At 42.0% G+C, this 9226-nt stretch overlaps 1 pseudogene across 1 annotated transcript; it reads left to right on the top strand.

The window, feature by feature from the left end:
* Nucleotides 1-3761: 3761 nt before the first annotated feature.
* LOC309646586 (mitochondrial intermembrane space import and assembly protein 40 pseudogene) lies at nt 3762-6641 on the top strand (annotated as a pseudogene). Its single transcript has one exon. The product of its transcript is annotated as a mitochondrial intermembrane space import and assembly protein 40 pseudogene (transcript).
* The last annotated feature ends 2585 nt before the right edge of the window (nt 6642-9226 follow it).

The following is a 9226-nucleotide window of genomic DNA, read 5'->3' as shown; positions in this document are numbered from 1 at the left end:
TTTATTAAAAAAAAAAATGAAAACACATGAGCGTTCTTAACTTGTGGTCAAGGAAACATTTTCATGTTTACACTTTGAGGGTCAACAAGGTGTGGCTGGCAGAATTCTAAAGATACCCCCAGGACTCCTGTCCTCCAGTTATTCAATCAAATGCTAATTGAGATGCTGCTGAGTGACTTTTCATATGGAGTTAAGGTAATTTATCAGTTAACCTTAAAATAGGGAGATTATCCCGGATTATGGTTTTGGGCCCAGTGTAATCCCATGAGACCTTAAATGACAAAAAGGAAAGCAGAGCGTCAGAATGAGGATGTACAGGCGGAGGTCAGAGAGATTCCATGTGGGAGAGGGACACTTGCTGGCTTTCAGATGGAGTAAGGGGGCCCTGAGCTAAGGAGTGTAGAGGCTTCCAGAAGCTGACAGACGTCAGTGCTACAGCTGCAAAAAACTGCCTTTGGCCAACGTCTGAATGAGCCTGGAAACGGATCCGTCTCTTGAGCCTCGCTCCAAATAGGGAGGCTGACACCTTGATTTCTGCTCTGTGCAACCTGGAGCAGAAAAACGAGCTGAGCCCACTGGGGCTTCTGCCCTACAAACTGCGAGCCAATATTTTTGTGATGATTTGTTCAGACAGCAAGAGAAAACTAATACAAAGTGCACAAAAATATAACTATTTTGCTACCCTGTAAATAAAAGGAACCAATATGTGAAAAGAAAAAAAAAAAGAAAAATGAGGAAAAGCAAAAGGAACTAAGAAGGTTACTTTTTTTCCTGAGAGCACATATCCATAGCCACACGGGCTGGCAACTTTTCTGTCAGGATTGGAGGAAACCAGGACTTGGGCTTAGTCCCAGCCCTGTATTGCTAAGCAAAAGGCAGGCTGCCCCAAGCTTCTATCCCAGGCCCTGGGAGACTGCCAGAATGGAATTAGTATGGTAGGAAGTCTTAACACTCAAAATAAATTTGCATTTTATGAGGCTAAAAAGGTTTAGATTTTACACACACACACACACACACACACACACACACACACACACACACATGCACCCTAAAAGAATAAATTGTTAAGGGTGTGGAAGAGACTTTAGGAAACTCTCCATGGATGATTTTGGGTAGTTGGTCAAATACAAAATCTAGGCATGTTCATGGAATGCCATTGTCCAGTGCATGACAGAGGTGAGGTCATTTAGGAGGTGCCAGCTCTGTGATCTGGGGTGACCCACCTACCAGTTCTGTGCTTCAGTGCCCACACTTGAAAGATGGGGATCAGAGTACTACCTACACGAGGGCTGCTATGAGAAAAGACGAGAGTTGATAAACACACAATGCTTAGAACAGTGCCTGGCACATGCTGAGTGCTGCGTATTCGTTACCGTTATGGTTAACTTCTGAAAGGTTGAGAATTCAAATATGAAGAGTCAGTCTTTGTTCTGCATGCACAAGGCTGCTGGGATGTGTGCCAAAAAGTATAGGAAAAAGAGACAACAGCGAACTTTCAGAGTTGGGAAAATTCAGGAAAGTTTTCCTGGAGGAAGTGACATTTAGCTAGACATTCCCAGGATTCTCAAAGAAATGGAAGGGTTGGGTGAGAAGAGCCTAAAACGTAGACCTCCCGGCTTCCTAGAATCTGGCCTCGAGCCTACAAATTCCGATCTCACTTAACTTTGAGCAGGCAACTAACAACAAAGTGTGATTTCTCAATAACCTACATCAGGGTACTGAAACAGGAGGGAAAGGGGCAGGGCACAACCTTTAGAAGAATGATGTAGACTGAGGACATGACAAACTGATTAGAACCAAATGGGTCCAAGATGGCAGACAAGCTGACTTTCACTAGACCTTGAGCCTCAGTGTATGCTCATTGTAACACAACAGCAAGCGAAATGACATACCCACAGGCACCATGACAGTTCCAAGGCCGACCATAAAGATCAAAAAGTGGGCGGTGGCCCAATTCCTGGAAATCCCCACCCCTTCCTGAAATAGCAGGAATACTCCTCCCACTCATTAGCCTATGAAATTACCCACCACTATAAAAACTGACAACCTCCATACCCTGGTGCTGCTCTCACCTTTTGAGATGGTCCACACTCTGTCTGCGGAGTGTTTCTCTCTAAATAAATCCACTTCTTACCTATCACTTTGTCTCTCACTGAATTCTTTCTGCGATGAGACATCAAGAACCTGAGTTTCATTAAGTTCTGAAACCAAGTGTGTAATCTCAGTTGGAAGACCGTGGGTTTTGGCTGGGTTTGAGTCTGGGCACATGGGTTCAAGTCCCAGTCTGAGGTGCACGGTTTCAGTACCAGTCCTAATGTTGACTCCTTATGGCATTATTATTATTCCATGACAAATTAGAGCTTTAAGAGATCATTTAACATTTTCAGTAGTTTTTACAGCTAATTTTATTAGTCTAGGCAATTGCCTGCACCTGTTTCAACAGTCAAATTGAATTTTTGCTTTACTAAATTAACTCAGTTCTGAGTAAACTTTTAAAAATGCATATATTTTAAGAAGCAAACAGAAAAATTTTGGTGTGTGTCTTCTGTACCATAGAAGCTATTGTGGAAATGTGTGTCAGAATGTTGCCATTAATGCCTTAAATGTGCTATTGCCTTTCCCTCCTCTTCTGGCTTAGTGTGATGGACCTGGGTGGTAGGTTACTGTTGTAATCCTCTTGTTCTTCTCTACACTGTGTCACAGACTCTGTCATTATTTAGTTCCTAATTTATCATAGGTTTTTTTAAAAAAACTGAAGTAATAGTTGATTTACAATGTTGTGTTAGTTTCAGGTGTACAGCAAAGTGATTCAGATCTTTTTCAGATTCTTTTCCATTATAGTTATTACAAGATATTGACCATAGTTCCCTGTGCGATACAGTAGGTCTTTGTTGTTTATCTGTTTTATATACAGTAGTGTATATCTATTGTATTAATCCCAAACTCCTAATTTATCCTCCCCCACCCTTTCCCTTTATGATAACCATACATTTGTTTTCTATGTCTGTTTGTTATCAGAGTGTTTTTGGTTGGAACATTTTCCCTCACCCACATCTTAGATCTCTTAATGACTAATTTATTTTTCATAATCCATGGGCTTTTCAGAAACCTAAAATCATATTTAACTGGCTTTAGTTGAGAGTCTGTTGACACAGACAGTCTCAAAGCGGATTATACTTCAATTCCTTGATCCTCAGTATTCATACGAGATTAATAATAAAGATAAATAAAATTATAATGGTGAAATTTATGAGGCTAATGGATATTAATGTTTTTTAAACACAAATATATATTAGGAATATATATTAGAACACAAGTGTCCTTGAGCTAGAACCTGTGTTGGAGATCTTTGAATACTCTGTTTTTTTGGTAAGGCTAAGAGAATCCAAAAAAGAATCACTTTTTATTACCAAGGGGAACGAATGCTGTCAAATTATTATATATATATGTATTTTTTTAAAATTTTATTTATTTATTTATTTATTTTTGGCTGTGTTGGGTCTTCGTTTCTGTGCAAGGGCTTTCTCTGGTTGCGGCGAGCGGGGGCCACTCTTCATCGCGGTGCGCGGGCCTCTCACTATCGTGACCTCTCTTGTTGCGGAGCACAGGCTCCAGACGCGCAGGCTCAGTGGTTGTGGCTCACGGGCCTAGTTGCTCCGCGGCATGTGGGATCTTCCCGGACCAGGGCTCGAACCCGTGTCCCCTGCATTAGCAGGCAGATTCTCAACCACTGTGCCACCAGGGAAGCCCCAAATTATTATATTGATGATCCTAATTCAAAGCTTCAAAGTGGTTTCTAAGTCAAGTGTTAAGATACTAAGCACACACTCAGGCACTGTGTTAGAAAATCCTATAATGCAGTTCCAAAAGCAGTGTTTCCCATCTTCCCTTCATGATGTGCTAAAGCAGACTGATAGCATGGGGCCGGGCTCAAAGCCACAGATTTAGGAAATGTTGGGGAAAAACAGCACTACCGTTAAAATTGTGTGCAGAAAGTTTAAATTCATCGCTGCATCTTTAAAAGACCTTTCCATCAATTACTGGTTTTATTGGTTTTGGATTTTTCCCTTTTAGCTTCTAAGGCTGATAAAAATATAATTGAACACGGAGAGAAACTGGATTTCTAATTCTCATTCTATTTCTGTGCCATAATTAGTTTTTATTAATCTTTCTCTCCAAATCTGGGTTGCTGTGTGAATAACAAGCATGTCTTAATACATATGGGTTTTCATTCTATATATTAAATAATACAGCTATAGTGTTGGGAAGGAAAAAACTGGCTGGTAAACCTGAAAAAGTACAAAAGCTACTTCTTTTCTTCTAACCTTCCGTTTTCTACATTCTTTAACTGTATTTCATGATCATTAGTAGTTTGACATTGAAGTTAAGGAGAAAGTGATTACATATTTACCCTTGCTCCTGAAATCATTGTTTATACTTAAAATATCTTTACCTGGATGATTTGCTCTTCTTTCTAAAGTGTCCCTTTTTTGGGGGACGTCCCTTGTGGTGCAATGGTTAGGAATCTGCCTGCCAATGCAGGGGACATGGGTTCGAGCCCTGGTCTGGGAAGATCCCACATGCCACGGAGCAACTAAGCCTGTGCACCACAACTACTGAGCCTGCGTTCTAGAGCCCGCGAGCCACAACTACTGAGCCCGCGAGCCACAACTACTGAAGTCTGCGCACCTAGAACCCGTGCTCTGCAACAAGAGAAGCCACTGCAATGAGAAGCCTGTGGTCCGCAACGAAGAGTAGCCCCCACTCGCAACAACTAGAGAAAGCCCGCGTGCAGCAACGAAGGCCCAACACAGCCATAAATAAATAAATAAAGTGTCCGTTTTTTCTTGCCACTAACGCAACAAAGAAGGAATCACTTTAACTGAAAAATTGTAAACTGGCCTTTAAGTACTAGACCAGGCATTCAAAGAGATACCATTTATCTGTAATATATTTTTTAAAGTGGTATTTGCTGTTCCAAACAATCTTGTTACCAGGGCATGACTTGAGTCTGGTCAGTCATGATCAGTTATTCAACATCAGCCTTGAACAGGTGGGACCGACGGCGTGAGGCCGCCGCCGCAATCGCCGCGAGGTCGGAGCGCCGGGCTGCACCATGGCCTGCTGCCGGCAGGAAGGGAAGGATAGAATCACACTGGTGACCAGAGAAGACCGTGAAACTCCAAGCAACGCGGAGCTGGTGGCCGACGACCCCAATGATCTGTACGAGGAGCACGGACTGATCCTGCCCCACCGAGACGACATCAACTGGAACCGTCCATGCCTGGGGGCATGGCCAGCGGCCCACGTGGGGAACAGTTCAAGGCGGCCTTCTCCTGCTTCCACTACAGCACAGAGGATGTCAAGGGGTCGGACTGTGTAGACCATTCCGGGCCATGCAGGAGTGCATGCAGAAGTACCCGGACCTCTATCCCCAGGAGGAGGAGGAGAAGCCAGCGGATCGATTAGAGGAAACGGCTGTCTCTGAGGCCACTGCAACCAAAGAAGAGGAGGGGTCCAGCTAATGAGGGCCCTGGGCGCTGGGCTCCGGCTTCCTTCAGAGAGGATGAACCTCTCCAAGAAAGTGTCTCTCCCTCTGTTGTTCTGTGCACTGTAATGTACAAAATAACTTATTGAGCTGATCAGGGGTCCTGGCCCCTGGACATATACACTGAAAAATGCGTTGTATGCATGTGTGTCTCACATGAACCTGTCAGTGAATGTAGCTGCCACTTTTGAATTCTCTTCTCAGATTGTCCTGAATTTTGCCACTTTGAAATAATGTGCTGAATAATCTCAGCAACCAAAAATCATTACCTGGGAGTGTCTTGTGAGTGAGCTGATTTATTCTGATTCATTGTATCCCTTTTAGTAGATTTTATACCCAGTTGGAAAGTGAAATAGAAACAAAACATCTTCCTTTAGAAATGCTGGAGGGGGGCCATTCCTTGTAGAAGAGGCGGGATGATCAGACCTTGAGTATTTGATGAAGCACTCTGCTTCATTTCTCATATATTTTGGTTTCCAGTTTGCATTGAGCTCCAGGTTTTCTACATTTCGAAAACAGACCTTTGGACCCTCTGAGTGACCCCCGTTGTAAGTGAAGAGAAAGGCTGTTTTTTTCTGTTCTTGCTATTCCAAAAGCCCTGCTTTGGGGTCTGTGCTCACACTGGCTCTGTCTCAGCCTGTTCAGATGCAATGTTCTTGAGAGGTGGGGACTTAATCATTACCAAAGTAGCACCCAAGAGAGGAAACCATGTCAATTAAAAGGAAAACATGATTTAAAACAAACAAAAAAACCAGATGGGACCACACGTCCTACCCCAGAGGCACACTCATTCTGGTCTAGTTCATCACCAAAACCCAGCTCAAACGCAGCTGTCAAGGGCATTTATTCCCCAAATGCTGGTAAACTAGAGATGTCAGACAGTGAAATTTGAAGATCACACACTAAGTGCATCGTGTTCAGTAACCACACAGACACACACAAGGGGAGAGAGTTAGGGCTGTTTTTCTGGTTGCAGAGGTGAAGCAACGAAAGCCATGGTTAAACTATTGATAGAAGGAATTCCACTATGGCTGCCGCGAAGCCGAATTGTAAATGCTTTAAAGGTTTGACTTTGCCAAGGAAAGAAAGTGATGCAGGCGGGCAGATACACTGTGCAGGCAGCAAGCCCCCTGATGCAGTCTCTCCTTGATCTCCCTGTGGGGAATTCAGCCCCTGCCCTGGAAAGGTTCACAGTCTAGTGTGAGGAAGGTGGACACATAAAGAGATGATGGTTGTGGGATTGAAATAAGAAAGCATTTCTCCTTCCCTGGAAAGAGTGGCCTGGGAGCCAGAAACAAAGCTTTTTCCTTCTGTCCCAGGGCTGACCTCCAATGCAGATGACTTAGCTGATAGTCATGACTAGAAAAAGCAAACTGAGCTAGAATTTCAAAACTACACCTGAACTGTACCACTCATGCATTCAACTGGGCTGTAATGCAAATACTATCGCAAGAATTAAGATGTGTATTGTGTGTGTGTTCATGTTGCTTAATTTACTATTATCTTTCTAACACCAGGCATATAGGAATTTCTTATTTTCATTTTTATGGCAGCAGAAGAGAGAAAGAAAAATTGTTTTAGAAGCACTTGTAGAAGAGAATATGCCGAATTATTTCCTAAGGCATAATATTCGAACCGGCAGCTGGGCTAATGCAATGCTGAATTCCGAACTAGTTTCCCTTTTAAGACCCCATTTAGATCATAGTTTGGACTGGCAGGAAGTACAGCTTGAAAGTTGACATCAAGTTAAGTAGCAGTGGGTAGGTGAGTTATCTTGCCCACCTAGGGTGTGTAGAATATACTTAAAATACTCTACAGTATATATTTATTATCATAAATGCTTCTGCCAGTTCAAGAATTGGCTAAGAATTGGCCTCTTCCAGGAAGCTTTATTCACTAATGTCCCCCCTCCTGGCCCACATGCGTATGATCCCATTCAAGTACTTTGCATTTCCCTTTCCACTCTACCTGGGCTGGTGGTTTTGGAGTGTTTACTTAGAACTGTGACGTTTGACTAGATCAGAACTTCTTGAAAACCAGGTCAGCTTCCATGTCCTTTGGTTTACTCAGTAGCACAAAGTGTTGCCTGCTAATTAATTCTAATTTTTAAGAATCCTAATTTTTTTTCTTTTTTTGTGTTTAAGAATCCTAATTTTTAAAAAGATTCTTAGTTTACCTTTTTCCTGAGAAAACTGCTTTTTTTTTTTTTTGGATGAGCATATGCTGACTTGTCCCTAATTTTCAGGTAACAGGTAACGGCACAATTCTAAATAATGAAGTACTGTATTCTCTTGGACCCAGGACTAAAGCTTTGAATAAAACCAGTTGTAATTTCCAACCCAGTATGAGCTGCATAAAGAGAATTGGAGGGACTTCCCTGGTGGTCCAGTGGTTAAGAATCCACCTTCCAACGGAGGGGACGTGGGTTCGATCCCTGGTCGGGGAACTAAGATCCCACACGCTATGGGAAAATTAAACCCATGCGTGGCAAACAGAGAGAAGCCCGCAACGAAGACTCAGCGTGGCCAAAAAAAAAAAAAAAAAAAAAAAGAAAGAGAGAGAGAATTGGAGTACATTTAATTTACAGTAAGGAGGAGAAATTGGCTTGTGATTCAGTGAAATGAGCATCAAAAAAGATAAGTGTTTCAGAGAATAAAGTCCTTCAACACCTGGATTTGACAAAACTAGTTGACAAAAATTCAAATGAGTTAGTTATAGAGTTGCTATCATGAAAAAATATGATACCTAATAGGTTTTTTTTTTTTTTTTGACTTAACTTTTTTTTTTAGAGCAGTTTTGCTCTTACAGCAAAATTGAGAGGAAGGCACAAAGATTTCCCATATAACCCTTGCCCCAATACGTGTATTATCTTGTAGGATTTTTGCCTTCTGTATTTTAGGTACTTTCAGAAACAAGCTAGGCAGAACCTTGTAAAAGTGGGAGAAAAAACCCCCAACAACTTTACAAATGTCAAAACCTTCAGAGATTTAAAATAGTGCTGAGTATGGTTATGGGAGAGGGTTCACTGTAATCTATATTGAAACCAGGCCAATGTCCTTATTTATAACCTATGGTTGCTGAAATAACATTCTTTGTTAGCACTAGAATTTCCCTGAGTGTTTTATGTAGGAAAAGTGACACTTGTAGTCATCTTCTGATTTAATTGCTTCTTCATACTTTTTTTTGGGAGAAAAGCTTATTTTTTAAGAAATGAGGAGCCTCTATAGAAAATCGCATTTCCCAAGAAAGCAATTTATTAACCCAATAAACTTAAGTCTTTGGAAAGAAATCAAGTTGGATTTCTATAATAACAAATAGAAGCAGGACTCCAAATACCTACAAAATATAAATTAGGATAAAACGTGGCTCAGAGTTAAACGTGAGAGAGTGAATAAACCAATGGACAATGGCCAGGACAATGGATCTCTGACCCACAGTCTCTGCAGCAAGTGGCCCAGAAAGGTCAGAACTTGGTCAGTGACGGTCAGCTTTCCTAGTTTTGTCAATCCCACCTCCATTTCAACTCAGGGCCAAACACAGAAAGGTACATATGCTCCCCAAACCAATCACATGAGATAGCTTCTCTGGTTAGCTCAACTGCACGTCCCTCAGGCCAACAACTTCCAATCAGGGCATTCCTGAAGCCTTGCCTTTTTACAACATAAAGTTTTCCCACCT

This window comes from Balaenoptera physalus (assembly GCF_965194825.1).
Source record: "Balaenoptera physalus genome assembly, chromosome: 17".
Taxonomy (NCBI): Eukaryota; Metazoa; Chordata; class Mammalia; order Artiodactyla; family Balaenopteridae; genus Balaenoptera; species Balaenoptera physalus.
This window is presented reverse-complemented; position numbering and strand designations above follow the sequence as displayed.